Source organism: Scyliorhinus canicula, chromosome 12 (genome assembly GCF_902713615.1).
Source record: "Scyliorhinus canicula chromosome 12, sScyCan1.1, whole genome shotgun sequence".
NCBI lineage: Eukaryota > Metazoa > Chordata > Chondrichthyes > Carcharhiniformes > Scyliorhinidae > Scyliorhinus > Scyliorhinus canicula.
This window is the reverse complement of record NC_052157.1, coordinates 17,731,227-17,745,820: the sequence shown is the minus strand read 5'-3', so window position 1 is coordinate 17,745,820 and position 14,594 is coordinate 17,731,227. Positions and strand designations below refer to the sequence as shown.

The 14,594-nt window shown below is 48.2% G+C and overlaps 1 long non-coding RNA gene across 1 annotated transcript; it reads right to left on the bottom strand.

Moving 5' to 3' along the window:
* Window positions 1–1,471: 1,471 nt before the first annotated feature.
* Window positions 1,472–9,900, bottom strand: LOC119974756. Its single transcript, XR_005462570.1, has 2 exons — window positions 9,778–9,900; window positions 1,472–1,962 (listed from the first exon to the last, which is right to left on the bottom strand). It is a non-coding gene; the product is annotated as an uncharacterized LOC119974756 (long non-coding RNA).
* Between the last annotated feature and the right edge of the window lie 4,694 nt (window positions 9,901–14,594).

Sequence of the window (14,594 nt, the reverse complement as noted above, 5' to 3'; positions counted from 1 at the left end):
GATTCGTGGGTTTGAGTAGGGTGATCATGGCTCGGCACAACATTGAGGGCCGAAGGGCCTGTTCTGTGCTGTACTGTTCTATGTTCTATTGTATTTTGGGACACTATATCAATCCCGGTTGTGTCATCTCTAAACATTTCCAACAGGATGCATTGGATTCTGAACAGGAACACAGACACTGTCCGATTTCTGAGGCTACCTAACATGACACTTGCTCCCGGTCACCTGTGTGCATAGGTGCAAAACGTTGCGCGGGCTGGGGTGGGGGGGAGGGGGGGGCGGGAGGGGGTGGGGGGGTGTGTGGGTAGCAGCTCAGAGTGTGATGCTCTCCCTTGGTTTCAATTTCCCTCCAAGGCTCATCCATAAATGGGCACTTTTGTTGTATTCTTTCAGGGGACGTGGGCGTGGGTGGCGAGGTCAGGATTTGTTGCCCATCCCGAACTGGCCTTGAGAAGCTAATGGTCAGCCTCCTTCTTGAACGGCTGTCTTCGCCATTGTGTAGGTACCCCCTCTGCGCTGTTAGGGAGGAAGTCGCTGAATTTTGACCCAGTGACAGTGAAGGAACAGCAATATATTTCCAAGTCAGGCTGGTGTGTGTTGCTTGGAGGGGAAGGTGGTATGTTCCCATGTATCTGCTGCTCTTGTCCTTCCAGCTGGTAGCGGTCACGGATTTGGAAGGAGCCTTGGTGAATGGCTGCAGAGCATCTTGCAGATGGTACACACTGCAGCCGCTGTCGGTAGCAGAGGTTTGCCATTTCCTGTGGAGTACAATCATCAGCGACAGTTGGCACCTTCACGGAGAAAGGGGCGAATAAAATAAATGATCATTGTGAAACCGCAGAATATTATTAACTCAGGAATTTTCTCTGTCTTGAGGTTTCTCAGGGACCTGCATTGAGACTCCTTCAAAAATGTACAGGTGTGAGATTGGATTGTGACTCCATCTGAAGGCTGCAGTCACTGACTTAAATGTCACTTGCTTAAAAACACCAAACGTCCTTAAAGGGGTCTCACAGCATAGTTCCTGAGATGCCTGGGCATTTGCTCTCCCAAACATGGGTTACTGTACTGTGATCCGGAGCAGGGAACCTGGCTGATGGTTTCTCCTGTCAGCCCCATCTGCAAACCCCCTCACCCTCCGCAACCAAGCCTCCATCACCCCCCCTCCCGCCTCCCCCACTTTACCCAAATTGCTCAGATGACTGAGGTAGCTCCGTATCACCACTGCCCAACTTGGAGCAGCTGGTGGAGAGGTCAAAGCTATCAAATGATTAATCAGTGACATGAAAGAGATTTGACTGCTGGCTAAATAACTGAATCAGAGCAAAATGCAGTGGGTATGGGGGGGGGGGGGGGCGGAGCTTGGGGAGGGAGGGAGGGGAGGCAAGGAAAGGATTGCTTTGGTCATGTTAAACCAAACATATGTTCACTGTTACTTTAGAGAATGAATTACACATGATTTGCGAAAACAAACAAGGACCCATTCTGCCTTTATTTGTGTAACGCTGATACAGGGGAACATCTGTTTCCTGCACCTTTAAACCCTGTGCTGTGTAAGATGGTAATGTTGACCTTCTCATTGGTTTTGTTGCCTGGTTAATCTGATTATAGCATCCAAGAATCGTACACTTTTTTTTGTCTCTCTTCCTCTCCCCTTGACAATCACCTGCTCAATAAATAGCCCATGGTCCATCCTCTGAATATCAGTGTTAACCGAGTGCATCAATGATTGGCAGTGGCGACTATTTACCTGCCGTTCTACTTAAAACAAAATACAAGTGCACATTTCTGCTTGTCTTCTTGCTTGTCCTGCGAATGTAGTAGGGTGTTCAGAGTGAAGCAGACACACTGCTTTTTAAATTAAATGTTTGGTGTCCCATTTTTAGCCTTCGTAACTGCCCTGATGGAACAATTTCCTCTCTCAGCTCTCCTTTTCCACTTCTCTCGCGACCAGTGCACCGTCTAAAACAAACAAATGTTATTGATTGGGGAGGCCATTCAGCCCATCTTACTTTAACCATCCAGATAAACTGACAATTTCCCCCATGTAACAACCCTCACGAGACCCACGAGGACAAACTGATTGGTAGTGGATGCCAAGAAAAGGAATTTGTGGAATGTCTAAGAGATGTTTTTTGGAGCAGCTTCTGACAGAGCCTACTAGGGAACAGGCAATTCTGGATTTGGTGATGTGTAATGAAGCAGACTTGATTAGGGAACCTATGGTGAAGGAACCCTTAGGGAGCAGTGACTACAATATGATAGAAGTTACCCTGTAGTTTGAGAGGGAGAAGCTGGAATCAAATGTAACGATACTACAATTAAATAAGGGTAACTACAAAGACATGAGGGAGGAGCTGGCCAGAGTTGAAATGAAAATGAAAGATGAAAATCGCTTATTGTCACGAGTAGGCTTCAATGAAGTTACTGTGAAAAGCCCCTAGTCGCCACATTCCGGCGCCTGTTCAGGGAGGCTGGTCCGGGAATTGAACCGTGCTACTGACCTGCCTTGGTAGCCAGTGATTTAGCCCAGTGTGCTAAACCAGCCCCAGTTGATTGGAAAGGGAGCCTAGCAGGGAAGAGTGGAACAGCAATGGCAGGGGAATTTGGGGGTTATTCGGGAGGCACAACAGAAATTCATCCCAAGGGGGAGGAAACATGCTAAGGGGAGGACAACGCATCCATGGCTGACAAGGGAGGTCAAGGACAGCATAAAGCATACAAAGTGGTGAGGATTGGTGGGAAGCCAGAGGATTGGGAAGCCTTTAACAGCGAGCAGAGGACAACTAAAAAGCAATAAGGGGGGAGAAAATGAAGCCAGTAATATAAAAGAAGAGAGGAAGATTTTTTTTCCATATATAAAAGGGAAGAAAGAGGCAAAAATAGACATTGGACCATTGGGAAATGAGGCTGGAGAAGCAATTATAGGAAACAAAGAAATGATAGAGAAACTGAATAGTTACTTTGCATCAGTCTTCACAGTGGAAGACACCAGTGGGATGCCAGAGCTCTAAGAGAATCAGGGGCAGAGGTGAGTGTAGTGGCCATCACAAAGGAGAAGGTTCTGGGGAAACTGAAAGGTCTGAAGGTAGATAAATCACCTGGACTGGATGGACAACCACCCCAGGTTCTAAAAGAGATAGCTGAGGAGATTGTGGAGGCATTGGTGGTGATCTTTCAGGGGTCACTGGAGGCAGAGAGTGTCCCAGAACACTGGAAAGTAGCTAATGTAACACCGCTGTTCATGAAGGGAGGGAGGCAGAAGACGGGAAATTATAGGCTAGGCTGGCTTCGGTTATTGGCAAGATTTTGGAGTCCATTATTAAAGATGAGATCGTGGAGTACTTGGAAGTGCATGATAAAATAGGTCTGAGTCAGCACGGCTTCGTCAAGGGGTGGTCATGCCTGACAAATCTGTCAGAGTTCTTTGAGGAGGTAACAAGAAAGTTAGACAAAGGAGAATCAGTGGACGTGATGTATTTAGCTTTCCAGAAGGCCTTTGACAAGGTGCCGCATAGGAGATTGTTAAATACGTTAAGAGCCCATGGTGTTCAGGGTAAGATACTAGCATGGATAGAGGATTGGCTGACTGGCAGAAGGCAGTGAGAGGGGATAAAGGAGTCTTTTTCAGGATGGCAGCCGGTGACTAGTGGTGTACCTCAGGGGTCGGTGCTGAGACCACAACTTTCCATAATATACATTAATGATCTGGAAGAAGGAACTGACACTTTTGCTAAATTTGCAGATGATACAAAGATATGTAGAGGGACTGGTAGTATTGAGGAAGCAAGGGGACTGCAGAATGGCTTGGACAGGCCAGGAGAGTGGGCAAAGAAGTGCCAAATGGAATACAATGTGAACAAGTGTGAGGTTATGCACTTTAGAAGGAGGAAAGGAGGCATAGACTATTTTCTAAATGCAGAAATCCTTAGGAAATCAGAAGCACAGAGGAACTTGGGAGTCCTTCTTCAAGATTCTCTGAAGGTTAACGCGTAGGTTCAGTCGGCAGTTAGGAAGGCAAATGCAATGTTAGCATTCATGTCAAGAGGGCTAGAATACATGAGCAGGGATGTACTTGTGATGCTGTATAAGGCTCCGTTCAGACCCCATTTGGAGTATTGTGAGCAGTTTTGGGACCAGTATCTAAGGAAGGATGTGCTAGCCTTGGAAAGGGCCCAGAGGAATTTCATTAGAATAATCCCCGGAATGAAGAGCTTATCCTATGAGGAACAGTTGAGGACTCTGGCTCTGTACTCGTTGGAGTTTAGAAAGATGATATTGAACATATTGAAACTAACAGGATACTGTGAGGCCTGGAATGAGTGGAGAGGATGTTTCCACTAGCATGAAAAACTAGAACCAGAGGGCACAATCTCAGACTTGTTACGGGCCAGGATTTAGAAAACTCCAAAGTATATCGCAGAGTTCACCTGACCTACAACTGTTTATCGATTTTAGTTATGATGAGCACAAAGGCCTGCCTCTCAGCTGTTATTCAACAGAGGCCTTCAGCACTTTTAATCAAAAACAAAGTTTATTCTACGAATTTAGTTAACATTTTTAAAAACACACAGGAAGCATTTTCATCAACTGCCAACATTAAATGTCCCACACAGCTACAGTGTTCTATGTATAACCCTTAATAAATTCTCCCTTTAGCTGTTCCAATTTAATAACAAGATTCCATAAACCAGAAAACGCTTTTCAATGGGGTGGCCCAGCACATGCCACTCAAGACCTGGTATGGATGCTCCTGTTTCCTTTCCAAAACAGCCGTTTGAATTTTTTCAGAAAACAATTATTTCTTTTCAAGTTATCAAGCAGTCTGAAACAGCTTTTAAAATACAGATAGAGAAAAAAAACTTATTTTAACCTGTGCAGAACAAAAGCAGATGAAACTCAAAGCAAAAGTAAAACCAACTCTCAGAGCCACAGCCCAGCTCCACCCACACAATGACATCACTGCAGCCATGTGATAAGACAAAAACATATCTTAAGGGGACACTCCCATGACAGACTGAAGGGATGACCCTTTAAAACAGAGATGAGAAGGAATTTCTTCAGCCGGAGGGTGGTGAACATGCGGAACACTTTGCCGCAGAAGGCTGTGGAGGCCAAATCGCTGAGTGTCTTTAAGACAGAGATACATAGGTTCTTAATTAATAAGGGGATGAGGGGTTATGGGGAAAAGGCAGGAGAATGGGGAAGAGAAAAATATCAGCCATGATTGAATGGCGGAGCAGACGCGATGGGCCGTGTGGCCTAATTCTGCTCCTATGTTTTATGGTCTTATGGTCTCCCCGTGGGTCTCATAGAATACGGGCTTCCGCCCATCAACTGGGGCTCATAGAATCAACCTTTAAAAGCTGGCCCAGATTGTGACCGGCATGATCGGTAGTCCTGGTTTGGATCTATGTGCTGGATGCCACTTAGCAGCCTTTTCAAGGGGCTGTTTAGCTCACTGGGCTAAATCGCTGGCTTTGAAAGCAGACCAAGGCAAGCCAGCAGCACGGTTCGATTCCTGTAAAAGCCTCCCCGAACAGGCGCCGGAATGTGACGACTAGGGGCTTTTCACAGTAACTTCATTTGAAGCCTACTCGTAACAATAAGCGATTTTCATTTTTCATTTCATTTTCTTTTAGCTGAAAATACACTGCCATTTTAATTCACGTTCTCAGGTCTCCTGAGCTTTCATATCCCAGTTCAGTATTCAGTTTTTTCTCTAAAGTATGCAGATGTCTTGTCTCCTTTACACTACTCATTATCTTGTATATCTCAATAAGAACGGCCCTAAGATACAATTCTGCTGGCTCAGATTTCTGCTTCAGAAATGTCAAAACAACATCATGGGCGGGATTCTTCGTCAGCCGAGGCCGGAATCACGAAACGCGAATGGGCGGAGAATTGGTTTAGACGCCGAAATCGTGGCGGGCGCCAGGTTCACGCCAAATCGCAATTCTCTGGCGAGCGTTAATGTGTTGCACTCCACACGTACAGTAAACGCCATTTGCATATCATTAGCAGGCCCGACCCAGTATTCTCCGGAGCCTCCGCAATTCTCTGCCTCCACTGGGGGGAATTCCGGACGGCAAGGTTCACTTGTGCTTTTCAAAATCAAGAAACATGTGTGGTGACTGATGAGGGAGAGAGGAGAGGGAGGACACGGAGAAGCACGACTGTGCCTGTCGATCCTGACACTGGTATGACAGGGCTTGCTGCGGGGGGAGGGGGGGGGCCTCTGCCAGGGCTGGCAGGGGGGAGGGGGGTCAGGCCGTGGGGCCAGGGTAACCCCCCACGGAATTGCGGCAGAGTCCAGGTACAGGCCGCCATTGCCGCGGCCTGCAAGGCAGCCATCTTGTTGCGACCCCCCCCCACTGATCATCCACTTTGGGCTCTAGTTCTGCAGAGTGCCACCGGCCGTATGGATGCCTCCACCCGAACCACCCACACACTCCAGCCACCACTCCCCACCCTCCACCTACCACCCCTCAACCAGCCACCATCCGCTGGCAGGGAATCACACAATCGCCCAACGGCAATGGCCACAGTAGTAATGGAACATAGAATATACAGTGCAGAAGGAGGCCATTCGGCCCATCGAGTCTGCACTGACCCATTTAAGCCCTCACGTCCACCCCATCCCCGCAACACAATAACCCCTCCTAAACCTTTTTGGTTACTAAGGGCAATTTATCATGGCCTATCCACCTAACCTGCATGTCTTTGGACTGTGGGAGGAAACCGGAGCACCCGGAGGAAATCCACGCAGACACGGGGAAAACGTGAAAACTCCGCACAGACAGTGACCCAGCGGGGAATTGAACCTGGGACCCTAGTGCTGTGAAGCCACAGTGCTATCCAATTGTGCTACCGTGCTGCTCTAATGGGTCCCTACAGGGACAGGGGCCGTGGAGCGTACTGCCGGCAAGGGCCTTTCCAGCTGATGGCACGCCTGGCAGAAGGGACCGGTACCAGTGCCAGAGGCCCCCATAGTGCTGGGCACCGACGGGGCCAAGGGTGCAGGGATGGGGGGGTGTGGTGATATCATCGTTGTGTTGTAATTCTCTGACTGACCACTAGGAGTCTCATTAGTACATAAGTGAATGTTAGAAACAGTTGACTTCAAAGACTGACTAGGAAGCTGGGAGAATGGTTCCTTGTGCATGTCTATACTGTTATTCAACTGTTATTTTGTATAGGTTTCACCCACAGTTAATGTTAATAAATTGTTTATAGCTTTAACTACATGTGTTCTTGTAATAGAAATCAGGCCATCTGACAAAAACATTATGGGGGTGTGCATGCAGAGTAGGAGTCCTCTACAATGCCAACCAGGCCATCATGTAGCCCGTTGGACCTGGTTAGGCAAGGGGGTACGCACCATGCTAAATTGACGGCCTTTCACCCCCTGCAGAAAATGGATATTGGAATTCAACCAACAATGGTGGCCTTCCTCCTCATCGCTGAAGCCCTGGAGGATCCCCTGCGGCTGTTTTAGCTAGAGTTGCTTGAGGAGGAGGACACTGCAGGAGCAGAGATTGCCCCAGAGGAATTGGAAGCAGCTGCTGAGGATGGAGAGCCGGCCTCCCAACAGGCAGAGGAGGAGAGGATGGGATGCAAAAGAGGTGCCACATTAGATCTCGCATGTACCAGCAGCACCTGCCATTCGAGGACATACCACAGCGAGCATGTTGTCGAAGACTCCGATTGAGCAGGGAGACAGTGCGATATATCTGACCGATCATGGCACACCTGGCATCGCAGGGGAATGAGGGAGGACACCTACTCCCGGTGGCCGTCAAGTTGACGGTCACCCTGAACCTTTAAACCACGGGGTCCTTCCAGGGGCCGAGTGGTGACCTGTCCAGGATCTCACAGAGCTCAGTGCACAGGTGCATCCGTGCCGTCATGGAGACCTATATACCCAGTCGGCACAACACATCCATTTCAATGTGGACCGAGCCGACCAGGGTGCCCGGGCAGCAAGGTTTGCCACCATAGCCAAGGTGCCCCGGGTCCAGGGGGTGATCGAAGGGATGCGTGTCGCCTGACAAGCACCTTCGGATGACGTGGGTTTCCTCCGGGTACTCCGGTTTCCTCCCACAGTCCAAAGATGTGCGGGTTAGATGGATTGGCCGTGATAAATTGCCCTTAGTGTTCAAAATTGCCCTTAGTGTTGGGTGGGGTTACTGGGTTATGGGGATAAGGTGGAGGTGTTGACCTCGGGTAGGGTGCTCTTTCCAAGAGCCGGTGCAGACTCGATGGGCTGAATGGCCTCCTTCTGCACTGTACATTCTATGATCTATGATCTATGATCTATGATCTATGTAACCAGCATCAACACTTAGTCTCAAGATCGGAGAATCTGGACACATTTGTTTTATCACCTTGAGATGCTGTTCCAACAGTCAAGATCAACACTGAGAGATCAGTAAGTTATAAATTAGGAAACATTGCAAGAAAAAGTGTTTTGGGTGTTTTAATTGGGGCCAAGAATGACACCTTTTAGCTATGGAAATGGAGGACTATGGAGTCATTTTCTTCAGAACACAGGAGGCTGAGGGGTGATTTAAATGTGAAAATTATTAGGAGCCTTGATAGAATGGATGCGAAGGACTCATTTCTCTTAACAGAGAGATCAAAACCGGGGGCATTAGGGAGAAATTGAGGAAAAAGATTTTCATCCAGAAGGTGGTGAGAGCCCACTACGGTGCCTGTTTGGGTACACAGAGGGAGAATTTAGAATGTCCAATTCACCTAACGAGCACGCCTTTCAGAACTTGTGGGAGGAAACCGGAGCACACGGAGGAAACCCACGCAGACACAGGGAGTCTGCACGTTCTCCCCGTGTCTGCGTGGGTCAGTCCACTGCCAGGATCACCCGGTCCGCCAAAAATCAATCGGCTTTTGGCTGGGTCACTGAATCTCCCTTGGTGGGTCCCGCCACGACAGGACGGGAAAATCCCAGCCACTGTCTGAAAGGGCTGGTAGAGGATGAGGCACTAGTGCACGCAGGCTGAATGGCCTCCATTTGCACCATACATTGTTTCTATGCACTGAGGGAGAGCACCAAGAGCAACAAGAAGATCAGGAATGACAGTATGTGCAAATCACATCCCTTGCCAGCCACACCCCCTCACCCCAGGATTTGCTCCTATACCATCAACACCACCACCCCCCCCCCCCCACCCCCCCCCCCCCGCCCCTCCCCACACCACCACCAGTACCCCCAATATACCAACAGGTTGATCCAAAAGAACTTCACCTTTAACAAGTTACCAAGAGCTAACTCTACACTGCTTCATCTGGGTTCTATTAACCAAACTATTAGGTCTCCATTGTAACATATTTCCATCAATTCACATGTCTTTCACTTTTAGTACCAGCCTTTCCACAGGAACTGAATCAAAGACATTACTGAGTGCAAAGGAGCAGAGCCTCAGTGATAATCAGCAGTGGTAACCATGTGTTCCTCTGCAGCCGCCGGTATTTCATCTGGAGAAGACTGAGTGTAAATCAGAAATGATTACTTTATTGTCTCCTTCCAGACCAGGAGACTCGTTTTTTTTAAAGAGGTTTTGAGTTTCAAAGCAGCAGCAAATGATGTTTGTTAATCCTTTGCCAAATGAACAACATGTCTCCCAAACATTAACTCTTTCATTACAATTTAAAGGGGACTGTCTTCTCGCCATTTTCTCTCCTCTTCCTTCTTTATTCTACCTCCCTTTGATTCCTTCCTCCCCTTGTCTGTTTCATCCTTTTCAATATTTTTATCACCTTCCTTTGTTGCTTCTTCGCTCCTTCCATCCCTTTGTTCTGTCTGAGAACACTTGAAGGCAGCTTTTTTAAAAATCTGAAAGCGTCATAGTCGCACTGATCAAAAAGAAACCGCACTGGCTGTCATTTTCCCAGGATAAGGGGTTGGCCCTTTCAGGCAGAGACGAGGAGAAATTTCTTTACACAAAGGGCTGTGAATCTTTGGAATTCTCTAATTTGGAGGGTTGTGAATGCTCAGTTGCTGAATATATTCAAGTTTGGGACCGATGCATTTGACTGATACAAAGGGAAGTGAAGGTTATGGAGCTAGTCTGGGAAAGTGGAGTGAAGGTCGAAGATCAGGCATAGTGGATCAGCCTTGAAGGTCCACGTGGTCTACACTTGGACCTATTTCTTATTGTTCTTATGAAATCTTAAAGTACAGAAAGTTTTCCTTCCTGCAACCGGTCAGTCTGAGGGTCCACACCTGAAATGCTGACCTGATTCCTGTCCCTTCACAGAGGCTGATAGACCCACTGTGCATTTCCGACAACCTTTTGTGTTTTCTTGTTCCTGTTGTGCAACCCGCCCCTGCTGGGTTAGAGTAGTCACGCTCGCAGGGAGTTGGGGCTGGCTGGTGCAGAGGAGGTTTTCCTGAGTGAATATCCCAAGAGATATTTCAAGAGCATAATCAGACAGGAAATTATATCCTGAACTGTTGAAGGAGGTGGTCGGAGATGTGACCAAAAGCGTCATCAATGGGGTAGATTTTAACAAGCATTTCAAAGGAGGAGAGACATGTAGAGAGGTAGAGAGGCTTAGCAGCAGGTTCCAGCTGAAGATATGGCAGCACGGTAGCATTGTGGATAGCACAAATGCTTCACAGCTCCAGGGTCCCAGGTTCGATTCCTGCTTGCGTCACTGTCTGTGCGGAGTCTGCACATCCTCCCCGTGTGTGTGTGGGTTTCCTCCGGGTGCTCCGGTTTCCTCCCACAGTCCAAAGATGTGCAGGTTAGTTGGATTGGCCATGATAAATTGCCCTTAGTGTCCAAAATTGCCCTTAGTGTTGGGTGGGGTTACTGGGTTATGGGGATAGGATGGAGGTGTTGACCTTGGGTCGGGTGCTCTTTCCAAGAGCCAGTGCAGACTCGATGGGCCGAATGGCCTCCTTCTGCACTGTAAATTGTGTGTGTGATATGGCTACTAATGATGGGGCAGTGAAATTCAGGATGCACAAGAAGTCAAAATTGAAGGAGTGCAGAAATCTTGGAGGTTTGTAGAGCTGGAAGACGTCACATGGATTTTTTCAAAATTCATTTACGCAGGCTATGGGCATCGCTGGCTAGGTCAGCATTTATTGCTCATCCCTAGTTGCCCTTCAGAAGGTGGTGGTGGGTTGCCTTCTCGAACCGCGGCAGTCCCTGGGGTGTAGGTACACCCACCATGCTGATAGAGTGGGAATTCTAGGAGTTTGGCATAGTGACAGTGAAGGAACAGCAATATATTTCCAAGTCAGATGGTGAGTGACTTGGAGGTGGTGGGGTTCCGTGGTATTGGCTACTCTTGTCCTTCTACATGGGTGTGTACAACATTATGGGGGGAAGTGATAGAGTGGACAGGATAAAATTATTTCCCTTGGTGGAGAATTCTAGAACCAGGGGACATAGATACAAGATAAGTGGCAGAAGGTGTAGAGGGGACATGAGGAAGAATTATTTTGCGCAGAGGGTAGTGGGAATATGGAATTAGCCGCCAGAGTTGGTAGTGGGAGCAGAAATCCTAAACTCTTTTAAAAAGTACCTGGATCTGCACCTTAAGTGCTGTAATCTACAGGACTATGGACCAGGTGCAGGAAGGTGGGATTAGAATGCGCAACTGTGTGTCCTTGGGCAGGCATAGACAAGATGGGCCAAATGGCCTCCTTCTGTGGTGTAACTTTACTATGGTTCTATAGTGGTCGTGGATTTGGAAGGTGCTGTCGAAGGAAACTTGGTGGGTTCCTGCAGTGCATCTTGTAGATAGTACACACTGCTACCACTGTGCGTCGGTGCTGGAGGGAGTGGGTGCTTGTGGAATGGGGCAGTGGGGGGGGATTTGAAAACTAGGATGAGAATTTTAAAATGTTGCTGGATGAGGACCACGTGTGGGTTGATGAGCGCAGGGGTGATGGATGAACGGGATCTGGTGTTTGTTGGGTTAATGGCAGCAGAGGTTTGAGTGAATGGGCAGCAGACTTTTGTGTGAAGCTGAAATATTGATGCTTCCCAAATGCTGCGACTGTTTTACGGCTGCACACCAGGATTTATGAGTCTTGGGGTGGAGGAATCGATAGAAATTTTGCCAACAGGCCAGCATTGCAGGGAGGTGTGGCTGTGCGCACAGCAGGGGATATAGCAAGAGCAGGGTCAACTCTGATCTCCTGACATTCAGGTCACCCCTGTGTCAGGTTCACAGTTGAACAGCGGCTAATTGGCTGAGGTACTGCACGGCCATCATCTCCATGGAGACAATCCCAGTCACGTGAGTGGCTTCAGGAGAGAAAGTTTCAACTGATCCACCAATCGGCACCTTTTTTCTCCCATAGTAAAAATTGTTGTGATCATTTGAAATTTGGTATTCTTGCATTTGTCCTGCTGGATTAGGATGAAAATCTTTGGCAACATGTGTCTCTTTTCATCGATATTCAAACTCTATTTTGCCAAGCAACGTTTTGTCTTTTGGATCATTTATGTTTCAAATTGATCTGTGAAGTTTTCAGGGAACTCTCTTTTTCAGTTATGTTGAGTTTTTATGTCATTCAGTCATTGGCCGGATGATCAGTTTGTTTTTTCTAAACACGATTGTTACTGTTTAAGGGATACAGAAATGGTATTCAAATAAGCACTGACCTCACCATGGCATTTCAGAGTAATTTACTGCTGGCTTGAACATTTATGTGTGCTGCAGGACTCTGTCTGATGGGTAGAGACTTGAAGTCTGCTCGAGTTTCCATATTGAGTTAGTTGCAAGACTGTCCCAATTACTCTCGAACATTGTTCTGTGCAAAATAACCTGACTGAGTGATCAAACTCCTTCCATCAAAACGAGGAAGTGAATTTGGTTTGTCCGCAGCACAATTCTTACTTTGCACTAAAGTCGGAGAGAGCAGGAACACTGTCTTTCTGCTGTCTCCATTTGTTGCATTCTTAAGTGGACAGCTTTACCAACATTTCAAAGGTTCAATTGCCCAGTGTGGGGCCTTTGGGTGATCCCAGATTTAACACACAACAGTCAAGCTGCTGCCACTGGCCTCAGAAGCCAGAGACCAGAAAGGTGAAATATCGGTCCGAATTCTCCCACTTGATCCTGTCTGTTCCCGATATCCACATGCACACAGTTAGCAGCTGAGATCGCTGGTTAACCATGAGGAGCAGGAACTGCAACTGATTTTCCAACCCTGGAATCACAGGAGAGTAATGGATAGAGAATGCCAACCACCCACCTTAGGGCATCCATCCAGAAATTATTGCCTTCCATCGCAATAATTGGTGCTTCAATGGTTGTGCTGGTATCAGGAGTGACAGTTGGAATTATTCAAAGTTGTCAATGATTGATTTAAATTAGGATCCTGCCCTTGCTGCAGGATCTGTTTATGATTTGCAAAAACCTCAGTGCTCCCGACTGCCATGTGCTGAATTCAACAGGTCAACACTAGGGCTAAACCAGCCCCCCCAAGTTTCCCTGAATGTGGGAAGCAGCTTGAGTTTCTCCGAGACATGTATTAAAATAATGTTTTTTCTAAAATAATTTTTATTCAAATTTTTCAACAAATTTTAACCAACAAAACAAAGAAAACAGTAACCCCCACCCCAATACAAAAGCAATAAATTAACAAAAAGAATGAGCATAAAACCATGGAACCACACCTCCATAGCAAACAAGTAGCCCCCCTCCCCCCGGGTTGCTGCTGAAGTTGACCGCCCCCTAATGCTCTGCCAGGAAGTCTAGAAACGGCTGCCACCGCCGGAAGAACCCTTGCACCGACCCCCTTAGGGCAAACTTGACCCTCTCCAGTTTGATGAACCCAGCCATGTCGTTGATCCAGGATTCTGCGCTCGGGGGCTTCGCATCGTTCCACTGCAAAAGAATCCTGCGCCGGGCTACCAGGGACGGAAAGGCCAGAATACCGGCCTCTTTCACCTCCTGCACTCCCGGCTCCGATGCTATCCCAAAATTTGCGAGCCCCCAGCCCGGCTCCACCCTGGAGTCAACCACCCTTGACAAGGTCCCAGAAACACCCCTCCAAAAGCCCTCCAACGCAGGAAACGCCCAGAACATGTGGGTGTGATTTGCTGGGCTCCCCGAACACCTGCCACACCTGTCCTCTCCCCCAAAGAACCGCCTCAGCCTGGTCCCAGTCATATGCGCCCTATGCAGCACCTTTAGTTGGATTAAACTAAGCCGTGCGCAAGAGGAGGAGGAATTCACCCTCCCCAGAACATCCGCCCACGTCACCTCATCGAACTCCTCTCCCAGCTCCTCCTCCCACTTCGCTTTCAGCTCTTCCACCGAGGCCTCCTCCCCCCTCCTGCATCACTTGGTAGATTGCCGAGATCCTCCCCTCACCGACCCACATCCCCGAGAGCACCCTGTCCTGAACCCCCCTTGGCGGCAACAGTTGAAACTCCGCCACTTGCCGCCTAACAAACGCCCTAATCTGCATATACCTGAAGGTATTCCCTGGGGGGAGACCCCACCTCCCCTCCAACTCCTCGAAGGTCGCAAACGTCCCATCGAGAAAGAGGTCCCCCATCCGCATGATACCTGCCCTGTGCCAGTTCAAAAACCCTCCGTCCATC